Raw genomic sequence first — 16743 nt, forward strand, 5'->3', positions numbered from 1 at the left:
CTCCAGGAAGCCTTCCCTGATGCCCTGTGGGCAGGTTCAGGAGCCTCCTCTGGGCTGTGGTATCTAAGTCTTGGTGTTCCTGCCTAGCCCAGCACTGATCACACACACAGTGACCGCCTATTTCATATTCCACTAGACTGGGCAGTCCTGGGTCCAGTTCATAGCTGTGTCCTCAGGGTCTGAGAGCAGAAGGGACGTAAAGCCAGTGTGCAAAAATTATTTGAAAGGAGAGCATCCCTGAGAGAAGAAAATAATAGCATCCAATGAAGCATGGCTGTGAGAAAACCCATAGCTCATCTGCTCCCAGGGCCAATGTCGGTGATAAAAGCAATTTGGCAGTATTCACTCCCAACTAGTAATTTCTGAGACTCCATCAAGAGTCAGGCAGCAGACTCCGTGACTCCGTGTACCTTCTGCCTCCTCCATTTAATACTCTCAACAACCCCGTGCTTCTCAAATTAGTACCACCACTCTAGAGATGAGGAAAACACCGTTTTGAAAATGAGCCAGACCACGTGCTAAGGAGGGGCAGAGCTAGGGTTGAAATCTGCTGACTATAAATCAAGTGTTTTCCCCCAATATACTCACCCCCCAAAGCATGCATTTATTTTTGATTCAATAACCCTGCTTCTTCCCCCCCCCAAATTTTATTTATTTATTTATTTGACAGGAGGTGGGGGAGGGAGAGGGACAAGCAGACACCGCACTGAGCACGGGGCTCAATCCCACGACCCTGAGATCATGACCTGAGCCAAAATCAAGAGTTGGACACTCAACCGACTGAGCCACCCAGACGCCCCCAGTAACCTTGCTTCTAAAAACTTCATCCCACGGAAGGAATCCAAGGGAAGAGAAAGCCACCTACAAAAAGATGTCCATTACAGTGTTACCAACACAAGCACAGCAATAACCACCCCTAGGTTTAAGCTGCTAACCCTTATTTGAAAAAACCCAGGACTCCTATGCCATTTGAAGTGCCACAAAAGTTGCAAACGTCAGCAGGCAGACCAGATAGACCTCCGGTGTCCAGCCAGCCCAGAACACCACGAGTGGTGGAAAAATCCTGTCCCACTGCAGAAGCAGGTCCTCCTGTGAGCCCCAGCTTACAGATGAGGAAGACCAAAGCCGGAGCAGAGAAGGGACCTGCTCGTGGGCAGCTGGAGTTAGGCTGACCCCACCCTCCTTCCTGTCAGATTTCTTCCAAAGTCCACACGGGCTTAACTAGAATAACTGCTTTTTTTTTTTTTTTTTAAAGGACTTCAGGTGTGCTTTTTTTTTTTCCTTTAAGGTTTTATTTATTTATGAGAGAAAGAAGGGCAGGGGGAGGAGCAGAGGGATTGAGATAAGCAGACTCCAAGCTAAGCGTTGAGCCCGATGCGGGGCTGCATCTCACGACCCTGAGATCGTAACTGGAGCCGAAACTAAAAGTCAGATGCTCATACGGAGCCACCCAGGTGCCCCCAGAGTGCCCACTTTTTATGATGTTCAGATGTAAAGGACAGTTCACAGCCGTTAGGATGGCTATTATAAAACAGCAAAAAACAAAAAAAACCAACCCAAGCAGTGCTGGTGAGGATGTGCAAAAACTGGAAACTGTGTGCACCGCTGTGGGAATATAAAATGGTGCAGAGGCTGTGGAAAACACAGCGCAGACCCTCAAAAACCGAACACAGAATTACCATATGGCCCAGCATTCCCACCCCTGAGAGCAGGGCGTGGAACAGAGACTTGCACACCGGTGCTCAGAGCAACATTATCCACAACAGCCGGAAGGTAGAAACAACCCAAAGGTCTACTGTTAGATGAATAAACAAAATGGGGTGTCGCCAACACGGTGGAATATTATTCGACCTTAAAAAGGAAAGCTTTTCTGACGCGTGCTACAACACAGATGAGCCTTGAGGACACTACGAAAAGTGCAATAAGCCAGTCCCCAAAACACAAACACTGCATGACCCCACTTACTGGAGGCACCCAGAGCAGTCAAATTCATAGGGACAGAAAGTAGAATGGTGGGTGCCAGGCGTGGGGGTAGAAGGGAACAGGGAGTTAGTGTTTAATGGGGATGGAGTTTCAGTATGAGTTGGTGAGAAAGTTCTAGAGACAGACGGTAGTGCTGGTTGCACAACAGTGTGAGTGTACTTAATGCCACTGAACTGTACACTTAGAAACAGTTAAGATGGTAAGTTTATGCTGCATGCATTTTGCCACACTTAAAAAAAAAAAGCAAGAAACTAAACACAAATGTGAAGTAAACCTACTGCTTAAGCTCTAATGACCACAGGACTCAGCTCATGGGGACCTGTCCTTTAGGCAAATCTCCATTAAAGGCCCTCATTAAAAGTCCACACTGGGCTATGCCCCTCACCTTGGGAATGCAGTGGGAAGCAAAGGCGACCCCACTCATGATCACAGTGGGTCACAGACAGTCTCGTGGAGGAGAGGGAAAGGAAAGACCATAAAATTTGCAGGGGGCCCTGACGGGGGCAGAAAGTGATGAATGGATGGATGGATGGGGAGTAAATAGGTGGGTGAATGGATGTGTGCATACACGGGTACATGGATGGATGGGTGAATGGACAGAAGGATGAATGGGTAGATGGATGGTTATATGGATCCATGATATATACACTGATGGACAGACAGATGGGTGGGTAAATTAATGGGTGGGTACATGGACGGATGGATGGATGGACAGATGGATGGTTAGATAGGTAGGAGGAAGGATGGAAGGATGGATGGATGGATGGATGGATGGATGGATGGATGGATGGATGGATGGATGGTTAGATAGGTAGGAGGAAGGATGGATGGATGGATGGATGGATGGATGGATGGATGGATGGATGGACAGATGGATGGTTAGGTAGGAGGAAGGATGGAAGGATGGAAGGATGGATGGACAGATGGATGATTAGATAGGTAGGAGGAAGGATGGAAGGATGGATGGACAGATGGATGATTAGATAGGTAGGAGGAAGGATGGAAGGATGGATGGATGGATGGATGGATGGATGGATGGATGGACAGATAGATGGTTAGATAGGTAGGAGGAAGGATGGAAGGATGGATGGATGGACAGACGGATGGTTAGATAGGTAGGAGGAAGGATGGAAGGATGGATGGATGGACAGATGGATGGTTAGATAGGTAGGTGGAAGGATGGATGGAAGGATGGATGGATGGACAGATGGGTCGGTGGACAGAAAAGAATAGGTGGGTAGATATAAGGATGGAGAGGAGAAGGAATGGAAAAGTAGAGGGAGGGCAGATGGAAGAATCAACGGAGGACCACGTCCTTTGGGTGCTTCTGACCATGTGTTCATGAGTTCAGGGTCCTGAATTCAAATCTCTCACGACTGTGGTTTTCTGAACGGGTGAAATGAAATAAAGCATGGAAAGCATTTAGCAAGGGCTCAATAAACATTAATCCTATTATCTTAGTTATTGTTAAGCACCATAATATATATCTTGGTTCACATTTTGGTTGATCTTCGTGGGGTGTTTTGTTGTGTGTGTGTGTTGCTTGTGTTCCACGATGAATCTGGATTGTTTCTGCAATAAGAACTGCCCTCTACAATAATTCGATATTGTTTTTGTAAGAAGAGCCACCCCCACAGTTACACTTAGAGCTTAGCATCTCTCTCCAGCATCATCTCGGGTTTCAGGCCTGGTCCAGCCACCTACCCGACAACTACGCCTCACACTAGACATACTCTGGAAGCTGAAATCCCCCAGGATCGCGTTCCCCGTGGAAACACTGTCGAAGAATCCTCTCTGGAGACAGTGGCATGTGAAAGAGCCAGGTCAAGAAGACGCCCAGGGCACAGCTCAAGCCAGCAGCACGCAAGGCCAGCTGTCTCCCAACACTGCCTACAAGCCAGACTCCCCCTCTGTGGTCCACCCCCCCCCCCCCAAGAAATACAGTTTCTGGCTGCGAATTCAGTACCACATCCCACAAGAAGAGCCAGATTACTCATTCCCAAGTTTGGGAGACATTTGGGATGTGCCAAGCTGTGGGTACAATATCCGATCTGGAGAACCAGAGGGGTACCCCCAGGATTCAGCAGCCATCCTCCAGAGCAGCTGAGGTGGGTGAACGGGGCCTGGGGGACCACTAAAGGGGGACAAGGGACGATGCAAACTAGTAGTGGCTTTTAGGATCAGCCCCAGAAGAAACCCTCCCAGGGGCAGGTGCTCCCAATCACAGATGTTGGGTTGGGGTGTCTGCCTCGCGTACAAGCAGCCCCGTGGGGCCCCAGGAAAATAAACATAGTGAACCACTACGGCTGCCTGTCATCGACCACTTCCTATGCACGGGATGTTCCATCACACGGCCAAAGGCGTGGAGCTCTGGTTAAACATATTCTCAACCAGGGGCCCCCGGGGGGCTCAGTTGGTCGAGCTTCCGACTCTTGATTTCTGCCCAGGCCACAATCTCAGGGTCGTGGGATCAAGCCCTGCATCAGGCTCCCTGCTCAGCGTGGAGTCTGCATGAGATTCTCTCTCTCCCTTCTCCCTCTGTCCCTCCCCTGCTCATGCTCTTTCTCGCTCTCAAATAAATAAATAAATAAAATTGTAAAAAAGAAAAAAAATACTCCCAAGCAATGCGGAATCGTTATTAGCAATTACAACTACTGTTTATTACGAGGATTCAGGGTGACGATCACAGTAAGTACCCAGCACTTTTTGTTACAAACGACCTAAAGGACAAGCATCAGGAGGAGGCCCGGACTGTGTGCCTGGCTCTGCCAGCAGCCTTCACAGACTGTGGCACAACCGCCTTTTGGGGCGGGGGGGAACCTCCTCCTAGCCCCATTTTACAGACAAGGAAACTGAGGGTCGATCAAGTTGCCTAACTTACCCACGGTCCCAGAGCAAGTCAGGGGTGACATCACTTCCCTCCATGGCTATCACCAACCGAAACTCACCTCTGAGAACCGGGCCCCGTTAACCCCTTCCTCTCTCTGGCCCTCCGGGTCCCGCTGGCATCCAGGTGACTTCCTAGTTTTCAGACCTTCTTAGAGGTAGGGGCTGACCCTGCCTCTTGTTCCAGGGGTGCTGAGCCCATCCCGAAGCCACAGCTGCAGCCAGGGGAGGAGGAGGAAGGGTTCCTGGTGAGCTCATCTTCCAGGGGCCACTTCTAGCCCCAGGGACCATCCAGTTGCTTTAACTTGGACAACACCCAGGCCTCTGTGGGGACAGGAAACATCCCTGAGCGACAAGGATCAGGACTGGCTTGTAAGAGCATCTAGAATCCTTTGTGTGGGCGAACACACCTGGCCCAAGCCCCATCCTGAGCAGCCCCCATCTCCGACGTGAAATGGAACATAACAGGGCACTCCCCGGAGGAGGTGGTCCGCGGGTCCCCGCAGCCTAATGTCCAAATCCACCAGCTGTACGCTGCAACATTCCTAGAAAGGGGCTCACCGCTCAACCCCAGGAAAAAACACACATACATATAAAATGATTGCTAGAGAAGTCACACACTTGCTGTGTGCCAGGCACCTCTAATCCCTTCACATACATTAACTCACCGAATCCTCACGCAGCCTCCCTTTACAGAGGAGAAACGGAGGCTCGGAGAGGGGACGTGGCCTGCCTAAGGTCACACAGCTAGGAGGTCCCAGAGCCAGGATTTGAACCAAGCCAGCTGAAAATAAAGCCAATATTCTGAACCCCAAGACATGGTGCTGACAGCTTTCAATCATCGGTTCGGACGCACGGTGTGACTGCCTAGCCTAGAAATCCTACTTCAGAATAGTACCACTGGTTATCTTTACAAGTGGGGTTACAACAGTTTTATCTCCTCCTTCTGGGTTACCTGTATTCCTAAATGTTCCACAGTGAAAATAATGTATTATAATATAAACATATATAATGTGTGTTATAATAAGGACAAAGCGAGGATAAAAATTACTAATTTGGAAAATGAAATGAGAGTCACGTAACAAGCAGTAATCTCAAGCCACCACGTGCCAGGCGTGGGCAGCCGAATAAGGCAGAAGGACCCACCAAGTGTAACTACGAAGGTACGAGAACCCCGCAGTACTCCGGAGAGAGGCATGCACATGGTGGGGGCCTCACCTAACAGCGCCACCCACCCCCCCAACGGGACAGCACGGAGGCGACTCGCCTTTCACCCCACATTCACCCGTGTGACCTCGCTGAGAGCTCCCCGCCAAGCTGGGAGGCAGGCATCGGCATCCCCATTCCACAGGTGTGAACACTGAGGCAGAGAAGGGAAGTCACGCCCGTGGCTGGGGACCCAACAGCCAGAGCCGCATGGCTCCAAACCCGGGCAGTGCCTTCAGGCTGCTGCTGCCATCCACGGAAGAGCCACCTTTCGGGGGTGACTCAGGCCTCAGAACAGGAACTGGGTGACACCCACGGAGCCCCCGCGGAAGCCCAGCCGACCCCGACTAAAGCCAGGGCAGATGGCTCACACTTGTGCTGCTGGGTCAGCCAGCACGCTGGGCATTCCAAAAATTCCTCCAAAGCTTTTTCCTGCCCCCCCTTTCCAACAAAACTCCCATTTTTAATGAACCGAAAGAAGGAAAAGCAGAGGGGCCGTGATTAAGGCCTGTGGACAAAGGCGATCCTGGGAGGCTTGATGGCCTTTCCAGGGTTAGTGCCGACAGTTACCGGGCACCTGCCGCCTCTCCGAGAAGAAGGCGGTCTGCTAGTTGCCAACACTTCCCCTCGCATCCAAATCCCAAGTGCATCACGGGAAACGGTTTGGCTGCAAAGCTGACAGAAGGGCGACCAGGAGAACCGTGCCCCCGGGGCCCCCCGCTCCCCATCACAGCCCTGAGCACACCTCTCTCCACCTCCTCTCCTCTCTCCCCTGAGAGGGCAGGGACCCAGCACAGGCCCTGGTATACAGTGGGCGCTTAATAAATAACAAAGATGGAAAAGATCAACAGTCCCAGGGGAGAAAAGGGAGCACTGCACTGAAATTCTCAGGGGAGGGATGGTATTTCCCACAGGGTCAGCGGAAGATGGGAAGGCATCGGGCTGCCTTGAGCGTTATTATAGGGAATCTGGGTTTGCAGGAGACAGGCCTGAGTTCAAATCCAGACTCTGCCACTTCTACCTCAAGCTGAGTGAGTAAGAGACTCTGGGAGCTACCCATCCAGTTCCCCTTCCCCAGTGAAAGAGGCCCAGAGAGAGAAAGGGGCTCACCCAAGGACACACAGCAGAGTAGCTGGCATGAGAACCCAGAGTCCTGACTTCTGGCTCAGAACTCACTCTACTACACTCTGTGTTCTCTCCCATGACCTAGGATCCCTTCACATGCCAAGTACAGTCCCTGGCGTGCAGGTAATCAGTTCCAGAAACAAAGGCAGGAGTTTCCAGGGCTGGGGCCTAAAATGAAAGAAACGATCGTGGGCAGCTTCCCAGGCCAAAGGGCCCTGGGAGTTCCCCCACCAGTGACGGCCGGCCCAGGGCCCAGGGCCCCCGGCAGCGCTCCGCGGGGCACAGCGCCCACTGAGGCCCAGCCTTCATGTCCGGGCAGGTCGGTCAGTGCCACTTCACACAGTGACCTCAGTGTCCCCAACGTGCCCACTGGCATCTCCTTCTGCTGGGAGGCCCCACACACCCTGAGTTTCTTTCCCCCAGCAGTGTCTCACCCCCCCCCCCCCAGGTAAACAGGCCAGTCCCAGAAAGAGCTTTAGTCACTGAGGACACAAAACAAAAAGAAAAGAACTATGAACAGTCGGCAGCCTGACCCGGAGCCTTTGAAAATACAGCTGGACACCACCGACAACGACGACATTCACACACGAAGGGGCTCCGGTGCGTCCTGCCTGCCACTAGCTGCCAATGGGGTGGGGGGTGCAGGCGCCCCGCCTCTCAGAGGCTCAGCTTCCTCATCCGTAAAATGGGAACGACACTAACACCTGTCTTCATAGGCCGAAGAAGGGATTCCGTAAAGGATGAGATAAAATACTGCACCGACCCACGTGTCCGTCCGAGGAGCTGGAATATAGGAAGCAGTCAATCCAAGCTAACTGCTATTTCTGATTATAGCTCCTGTTACTATTTCTGCTGCTACCACCAGCAAGAGAGATTTGTATCGTGATTTATAAAGCAAGTCCTTGGCGTGTCTTACACACATTTGTTTTAAAGACCCTAAGGTGATCTTTTTTGGGAGGAAGGGTTCCCGTCTTTCCAGGGCCTACTACGTGCAGGAAGCTTTCTATGGTTTTCTTACCCAGTCCCACAAGGACCTCACGGGGAAAATCTTAGCATTTTCTTTCTGCAGAGGAGGACTGAGACTCAGAGAGGCCAAGTCACTTGTCCAAAGTCACACAGCAAAGACGTGATGGAGAGAGGACAGAATGCTGCGACTGTCCAGCTCTGTCCTGCTTTACCACCGGGGAGGTGGCGGGGGGTGGGGGGTCAGGACCCAGGGGCTACAGTCAGGCTCCCTGGACCTGCATTCATCCTTCCCAGGAGGGACCCTGGGCATGCGACTCCCTCTTTGAGCCTCAGTTTTCTCTTCTGTAAAATGGGGCCATGAGAATCAAAGGAAACACAGATGAGCACATGCCTAGGAGAGAATGAATGTTCTCTACTTCTTGGTTTTATTTTACTCTAAATAACAGCACTGTTGTCAAAAGCCAAGTCTCAGCAAGGAGAAGAAAGGCAGCCTACAGTCATCAACCCCAAACGTCTTTTTTTAAAAAAAGATTTTATTTTTTTGCGGAGGGGGGGAGAGCATGCACAAGCAGGGGGAAGGGCAGGGGGAGAAGGAGAGGGAGAGAATCCCAAGCAGGCTCCCACTGAGCATGGAGCCCGATGTGAGGCTCTATCTCACAACCCTGAGATCGTGCCCTGAGCCAAAACCAAGAGACGCTTAACCAACTGAGTCGCCTGGGTGCCCCAACCCCAAACATCCGAAGGCACAGAGGCCCGGGCTGAAAGCTACCAGGTTCACACAGGTCAAAGACTAGCCTTTCGTGCCTCCAGTGACACCTTGGCCCTTCTGAGACTCACCTTACAGATGAGGAAACGCTCAGAGAGATGAAGCAACCTGCGTGGGGTCACAAAGGAATCCCATGTGTGGGGCACCCCAGAACCTCTACCTACCCCACCCAATTTCCTTCAGAAACCCACCCCTGACACCCAGCAGAAGGGACCCATTAGCAGACAGCCCTCCAACTGCAGCAAAGGGGGCAGAGGTCCCAGAAACATCCCTTTCCTCACCCCTTGCCCCAAGGCCCTGCGGGTTCCCAGGACCAGAAGCAACGCCCCTGGGCCTTTGTGGACTAAGAATAACACGAGATAATAATGCAGATAATGCCGACGCACGTACATTCATTAGCACGCGCCATGTATTTCCCCAGCGAATGAGGCAGACGCTAGTATTACTCCCATTTTACAGACGAGGAAACTAAGGCGCAAAGGGGTTAACTCCCAGGCCCTAATTCACACAGCTGGAGAGTGGTGGCGCTGGGGTTTGAACCCAGGCAGTCTGAATGCAGATTCCCCACAATATTCCCAAGGGTACTGGGAATATCCCATTCTGCAGAATTCCACGTTCCACCCCAGTCTGGACCACATCAGCTCCACGCTCACAGGCACCAGCGGCAGAGTGGCCACTTGTGCCAAGTGTCGCACAGCCCTTCCTGCTAACGGTCACAAGCTTGGACCCTACACCCACTTTACAGATGGGAAAACTGAGGCTCAGAGAGGTCAGGATACTGGTGGAGGGTCATGTGACCCATAAGGCCAGAGCTGGGATCTGACTGGAAATGGGACCCCTCCAGAGCCTCCCGCCCCACTGGCTGCAGGTACCACAGTCTGAGGAACTGTAAACCGAATCCAAAGCAAAAATCAATCAAGGGGCGCCTGGGTGGGACAGCGGGTTAACTCTCCGACTCTTGATTTCAGTTCAGGGTCGTGGGATCGAGCCGCGTGTCTGAGCCTGCTTGAGACTCTCTTTCCCTTTCCCTCTGCCCTTCCCCCTGTGTGCGCGCTCTCCCTCTCTCAAATAAATAAATAAATCTTTAAAAGAAGTCAAGACAATGGTGCCTCACCTTCACACCTCCCATCACAGACCGAAATACCTGCTTCCGCAACGTCGTGCTTAAGTTTCACAGCAGCTCAGCCGGAGAGGGCACATTATGCCCATTTTCCAGATGGGGAAACTAAGGCTCACCCACGTGCACCGCCTCTTTGGGGTCATCGACTCTAACCAGGTCTCCTCCTGCAGAGAGAGCCCTGCTCTGATGTGTCCCACACAAATCAGGCCCCACGAGGCTCAACGCCCTCTCCGGGCGGACCCTCCACCCGGACTCCGTCCTGCCCCCTCCAAAACCTGATTGTGACAGGCTGTGTCACTGCTCGGGAAACATGTACTCCCTCCCTCTCAGTCGCCGCCGGGGGAGTACATGTCTTTGTGCCTGACGTTGGGCTCGGCCGTGTGACTTGCTTGGACCAACAGAGAGCAGAAGGAACACCGCCCGAGTTCCTAGAAGAGACTTTCTGATGCACCACGGGTTCCCACTGAACTCCCGAGCGTCTGCCATCCAGAGAAAAGCCGCTGCCCATCGGCCTGGTTATCAAGATGAAGATACGTGGGGCAGACACGCACCCAATTCAAAGCCTGATGTCCAGCCTGCCCCCCAAAACCCAGCCAAGTTCAGCGGAGTCATCTGCTGACCCGAGAGCATGAAACAAATGGTTCACTATTAAAGTCGAGAACTTGGAAGGAACTTGGGAGATGCTCATTACCCAGTACCATCACAGGAAAACGGGACTAATACACAGCCACCTATCTCTAGGGGGAAGCAGGTGGACTTGTGTGTACAATGGGCAAGTCTCTTCCAGGACACGGCCCCAGCAGGCTGGATTCAAACCCAAGGGCTGTGAAATGTGCTGCCTGCAGGAACGATCACCCTCCCTACAGTCACCCCAAATGCTACCCCGTGACCACCAGTAAGACGGAGCCATCCACCGTTCCCTCCCCCTGAAATGCACCAACCGGCTCGCTCCCCCTCAGCCTCAGGAGGAATGTGAAACGTCCAACAGCTCAGGAGAGAAATGGGGCAGGCAAGATCCACACCCCAAAGCCCCTTTACTCCAACAGCTCCACACCCTGGAATCTGCCATCTCATCGGTGGGCAGGAAGCGTGCAAACACACAGAATGGCGACGTCTATGACACCCCTGGGCGTCACAGCAAAAACCAAGCCACTCAACGCCCATCCTCAGGGGATCCATCCGGTAACCAACAGCGCCTTCAGGGGTTGGGGTATTATTCAGCTTTTTAAAGAGTAGTCAGTCAACACATTCTGAAATGGGAAAGGATCCAAATCTATTTTTAATTTATGTGTGAAATTCTTTGTTTTATCATCACTGTTGTTAAAAGAGTATGTCTACACGTACGGATTCATTGTTTCTTCCACCACTGTCTGCAGAGCAAACAAGACAGATAGGGTCTCTGCCTTCTCGGAGCATAAAGTCTAGAGGCGGAGGAGGGCAAGGGTAATGACTCCACTACAACACGTAACAAGTACAGTAACAATCAAGGCATACTGAGCACTGACCACGTGCCAGGCCCTTCTCCATTATTCTGCACAAAAACCCTCAGAAGGAAGACTCGCAATTTAGCCCTGGTCACTAACGAGGACGCTGGGGCTCAGAGAGGTTACATCACCTGCCTAGGGTCACACAGCAGATAAGTGGCAAAACCAAGATTCGATTCCTTCCATGTGGCTCCGGAGCGAACGTAAAAATAACTTAGATAATTAGCAGAATGTGACAAGGACTGGCACGGGGAACTCACTTGTCACTTAAAATAATATCATTTTGCCATCTTTGGCGTACTGGTGTGTTACATATTACTTTCACAATAGAAATATACATACAGCATACCTACGTACATCACTTCTGCCTGAGTGATGTAAATGTCCCAAGATCACGCTTTGGGGACATATTTATATTCTTAATAGAGACAAGGCTGTAGCAGACTTCAAAGATCATCTAATGAGCAATGAACTGACAGAGCCGTGATACAAAGCAGACGCAGAAGTCAATCCGTGATCATTTGCATACGTGTCTCCCTTGGCCTCCCCGCCACTTTTTCCTCCACTTTTTCCTCCCTCCTGATTGAGCAAATTCCTGAGGAGTGGATTCCTGAGGGCAGAGGCTCTTTTGAATTGCCCACATACAACGCTCAATAAAATATTCATCACATTGACGGGGGAAAATGTGGGTGTGTTTACGTGTGTCCCTCAACTGAATCAGTGTGTTGGCGTCCTTTTAAATGACAGGAGTTTGAAAGCGGGAGTGGATAGGACTCCCGGAGCCTCAGCTTCATAAACTGCAAAACCAACTGTCCCCAAACAGGCATCGCCTGGGTTTGTTATGAAAAATTAAAAAAAAAAAAAAAGAACAAAGAGTTTAGCCCAGAGCCTGGCACAGATGAGGGCTTCGGTGAACAGCGGGTGTTCTGATGTGCTCTGGGCTTTACTTATATTCCCTCCAACTGTCCCATTTTACAGAGGAAGAAACAGGTTTTACAAGGGAAGCGGCTTCTCTGGGGTCACAGTCCTATCTGCCTCGGTGAGTGGGGTAAGGAATACTGAACTCCTAGATAGGGATCTTCCTGCCCTCTTTTCTTTTTTTCTTTTTTTTTTTAAATTTATTCATTTGAGAGAGGAGAGAGAGAGCACGATTAGGGGGGAGGGGCAGAGGGAGCAGGAGAAGCAGACTCCCTACTGAGCAGGGAGCCAATGCGGGGCTTAATCCCAGGACCCAGGATCATGACCTGAGCTGAGGGCAGATGCTGAACCGACTGAGCCACCCAGGCGCCCCCTTCCTGCCCTTTTTTATATCCCATACCTGGCAAAACCTTCCTGCTTGGGTACTTAGGGAGTGGTAGAGGGTGTAAAGAGAATTTCTACTCCCGATAGTCTTTCACTCATTCAGCACGCTCTCTGCTCTGGGCTTACCAATTAGCACGCAATTCTCCAGTTGAGCTATGCTTTGCCTGGGCTGCTCCTTCTGCCTGGAATGTCCTTCCCTTGCCTCCACTCATCCTTCAAGACTCAGCTCAAGTGTCACCTTTGGCTGCCCCACCCCCTACACCCCCCCCCACCAGGTTGGGAGAGGCTCTCCCTGCCTGAAACACATCTGATGACAAGCCAAAATGATAATTATATCCATGACTTAATGAGTGCGGACCAGTGCACACACTGTGCCTGGCACTTCTATGTACTGCTTCCCTGAACTCACGTAACAACCCTGTGAGTGAGGGGAAGAGCCTATCATGAGCCCATTTTACAGATGAGGAAGTTGAGTCTCAAAACGAGTACGATGCCCACGACCACAGCCAGGAGAGGCACGGCCAGGGTATGCCCCCAGTAACCCCAGCCCCACCCCGGACTCCCTCCTTTCTATCCCTGTCTCCTCCTGGAAGCCTGCCTGGGTTTACCCTGCTGCAAGCTGATTCAGCCTCACCACCCTGGGGCTTCTCTACTCCACCTCACAGATTCCAAACATCCACAAGCTGCAAGTTGGAAGCAAGTTCAAATCCCTGCTCCGCCACGGTGACTGGCAAAGACCTTGCCACATTACGCAGTCCTGCATCTGTGAAATGGGAATAACGAGCCCCGCTCCCTCCCACGGGAAGGTGGAAAATACAAGCGTGAAGTCCCAAGGATGTGGATGTTTATGACCATCCCTGGGCAGGCAGCGCAGGGGCGCTCAGCAAGGTCTGCTGAATTGGATGGAATCCTGGTGAGATCTTCAGGCCACTGCCCCCAGGGGGTTCCTCCTCCCAAGACACTGCTCCGCCTCCAAGAAGGGGTCTTCAACTATGTGCCTCTCAAGTTTGGACAAACACCACCACTCATCTGGATTTTTCTAGCAGCTTCTTACTGGCTTCTGAGCCTCCTCCTAAGAGCAAGACAAGTTTCCCAAAACACACATCTGACCCTCTCCCACAGAGAAACTTCCACAGCACCCCACAGCCCTGGAATAAAGTCCAAACCCCTACAAATGGTTGACCTGGCCCCGGCCAGCATCTCCTGCCAACGCCCCATGCTCCCTCCTGCGTTCAGGCCGCTCTGTTCCCTTTTCCTGGCCCATCACACCATCCTCTTCCCCCTGGCAAGCTCTCCAAAAAACTAAACCCCCTGACCCCCAACCCTCCCCCTGCCAGAAGGGAGGCATCACCCCCTCTGCCCATTATCAGAACTCTCCCCTCTAGACAACTGCCTCCTTTCACCAGGCTTTACCCCTCACCGTCGTGACTGCTGGCCTCCTCCTTGACACAATGGCTTGAAACAGTTATTGCACGTATGCATGTATGCATGCATGAAGCACGTTTAAAATATTTCGCAGGGGTTCTTTTTCTGAATTGGTCAAAGATGTACTCTGGAGATGCTGTGAAGGAAGATAGGCTCAGGGCCGGACAGTGGGCCATTCCATCCTCCTGTCAAGGTCAGCCTTGAATAAAAGCCCCCGCGACCTCCAAGTGAGGGGGGCGTCCTCCACCCCCAGAATCTGGGGTGAGGGTTGCAACCCCAACAGCAAGAATCAGCACTGAGCTGCCTCAGTGGATTGCTGGAATGTGATGCCAGGAGGACAGATGCTACGTGGCCCTGCGTCTGTGACATAGTAGGTGCTCAAGACGCACACTGGTTGACGAAGGAGCGCCCTCACGCGCCCCCAGGCGCCCAGACACCGTGGCGGATCCCTGCACTCCTCTCAGGTAACGGCACCCTTGTCCAGCATATAAATCCTTTAAAAAAGATTCCCCTACAACCACCAAGACCAGGGCTAGCGTCCCTTGGGAACTGTCCCAGGGCTGAGATGCCAGTGTCTAGAGGTGAACGCATGGTTGTCCAGGAGCTTTCCCGGGATCCTGTAAGGGAAGTGCCGGGGATGGGACCTGGGAAAGAAAGGGCCACAGAACGAGGGCCCACTACTATTGACAGAGCCCCTACCTGTTTCATACCTATCACACCTATTAGTCCTGCCGGCCACTCAGAAGACGAAGCACTTTGACCCCCAATCCCACCCCATTTTGCCCAGAGGGGACACTGGGCTCAGAGAGGTTAAGTGTTTTGCCCAAGGTCACAAAGAAGCTGCAAAAGAAAAAGCTATTTCTTTGTGCCACAGGTACAGCCCTTCCCCTTCCAGAAGGTAATGGCTGCTCCCGGCTAGAGAAAGTTCAGTCCCCGCCGGCAGGAAGCCCAGGCCACCTAAGGCGGCGCCCGGAGGTCACACACCCCGCTACAGGACGGGAGCAGGGTTTCAGGGCGCGGCGCCCCGGCTCCGAAGCCAGTGCGTGCCAGGAGGGTGTGGAAAGGTCGGGGCGCGGGTGGGGGTTAGGGGGCTACTTCCCCTCCTGAGGGCCCCGCCTGTGGCCCGGAGCGGCGCCGCCAGCGGGATGAGGGCCATCCGAGCCTGCCCGGGAGCAGGGGTACCGAGCCTTAATCCCATCAGGGCGCCTCAGCCCCCGGAAGGCGCGCGGAGGGGAGCGCAGGCCCAGCGGGGAGGGCGCGTCCGGAGCCCTGCGCCGCTCTCTCCGCCACCCCCGCTGCCCAAAGGATCCTCTCACCCCGGGCTCGGCCTCGCCGGGCACCCCCGCTTCCCGGTGTCCACCTCCGGGCCTCCAACCCGCACGGACGTCCAGATCCTAGCCGCTCCAGGCTGGGTACCCGATCTTCAGCGATCCCCCAACTCCAAGCCACCAGATCTCCTCTCGGAATCCACTGCCAAGGCTCGGACAAGCGTGGGGGGGGGGGGGTTGGGGTGGGGAGTGGGGATCAACTAGCTCCCAGTCTCCAATCAACGACTCCCGCCACCCCCAGGCTGGAGATCGAGTGGAACCTCAGGCCGCCGGTGCCCAATCCACTCCTGGGATCGACTCCCAAGTCTTCAGCCTGGTGGTGCAGGATCCACTGGTTGCCCTGTAAGAGATCTTCCCGCGGGATCCACTCCCAAGTCTCGGGAGACAGATCCCTAGGCTCGCAAATCGGGATCCCCCCTCCACGCAGACCCAGAGCCGGGGGGAGATCCACCAGATCCCCACCTCTTCCCCGGCCAACTTTGCCAACTTTTCTCCCGGGGCCTCAGCCGAGCAGAAACTTGGCGGCCGTCGCCCACCACCGCCTCCCCAGCCCCTTCGCCGGCGGGGCACTGGGGGCAGACACCCTCCCCGCCCCCAACAGCCGGCGGCCGCCGCACAACCTACCCTGCAGCAGCCGCCGCCTGCCCGCGCCGCGCCGCCACCTTCCCGCAGCCCGTGGCACCAGCCCGCGCCTCAGCGACCCCGCGCAGCGTAGCGTGCTAGGGGCGGGGCCTCAAGCGGGGAAGCAACCCCCGTCGCCATGGGAACCGCTGCCGGCAGAGCCTGCGCGGAAGGGCCCGGGGCAGAGCACCGCAGGCCGGAGCGGCCAGGACCCGCAGGCTCCTAGGCCTGGGGACTATCTCGCGGGTCAGAGGTCGCGAGCGCGGCGGGGACACTCTTCCCGGAAGCGGTCCGGACCTGCGACCACGACCCCGCAGCGCGCGACTGGGAACGTGTTCGTGGTCCTGGCCCGCGTTCCCAGGACGACCCCCAGACTTCGGCCGGGATCCCCCGCCACGGTGCCGGCCTGCAGTCGGGCCTGTGCTCCTCGCTCATTGAACCGTGGGGGTTGCAGGCGCCCGCCAGGGAGCAGTGTCTGCGCGAGGCGCTCGCGCCCCCTCGCGGCGGGCAGGGGCACTGCACCGCGAGGCT

The 16743-nt window shown here is 53.8% G+C and overlaps 1 protein-coding gene across 1 annotated transcript in view; it reads right to left on the bottom strand.

Annotated features, from left to right (window-relative positions):
* Nucleotides 1-16281, bottom strand: part of LOC125283045 (uncharacterized protein KIAA1671-like) — a 38174-nt gene extending 21893 nt beyond the window's left edge. The window contains 1 exon segment of the mRNA XM_048221640.2: nt 16216-16281. The gene's annotated coding sequence lies outside the window, so the exon portion shown is untranslated.
* Nucleotides 16282-16743: the final 462 nt, after the last annotated feature.

This window comes from Ursus arctos, unplaced genomic scaffold (genome assembly GCF_023065955.2).
Source record: "Ursus arctos isolate Adak ecotype North America unplaced genomic scaffold, UrsArc2.0 scaffold_34, whole genome shotgun sequence".
Lineage (NCBI taxonomy): Eukaryota > Metazoa > Chordata > Mammalia > Carnivora > Ursidae > Ursus > Ursus arctos.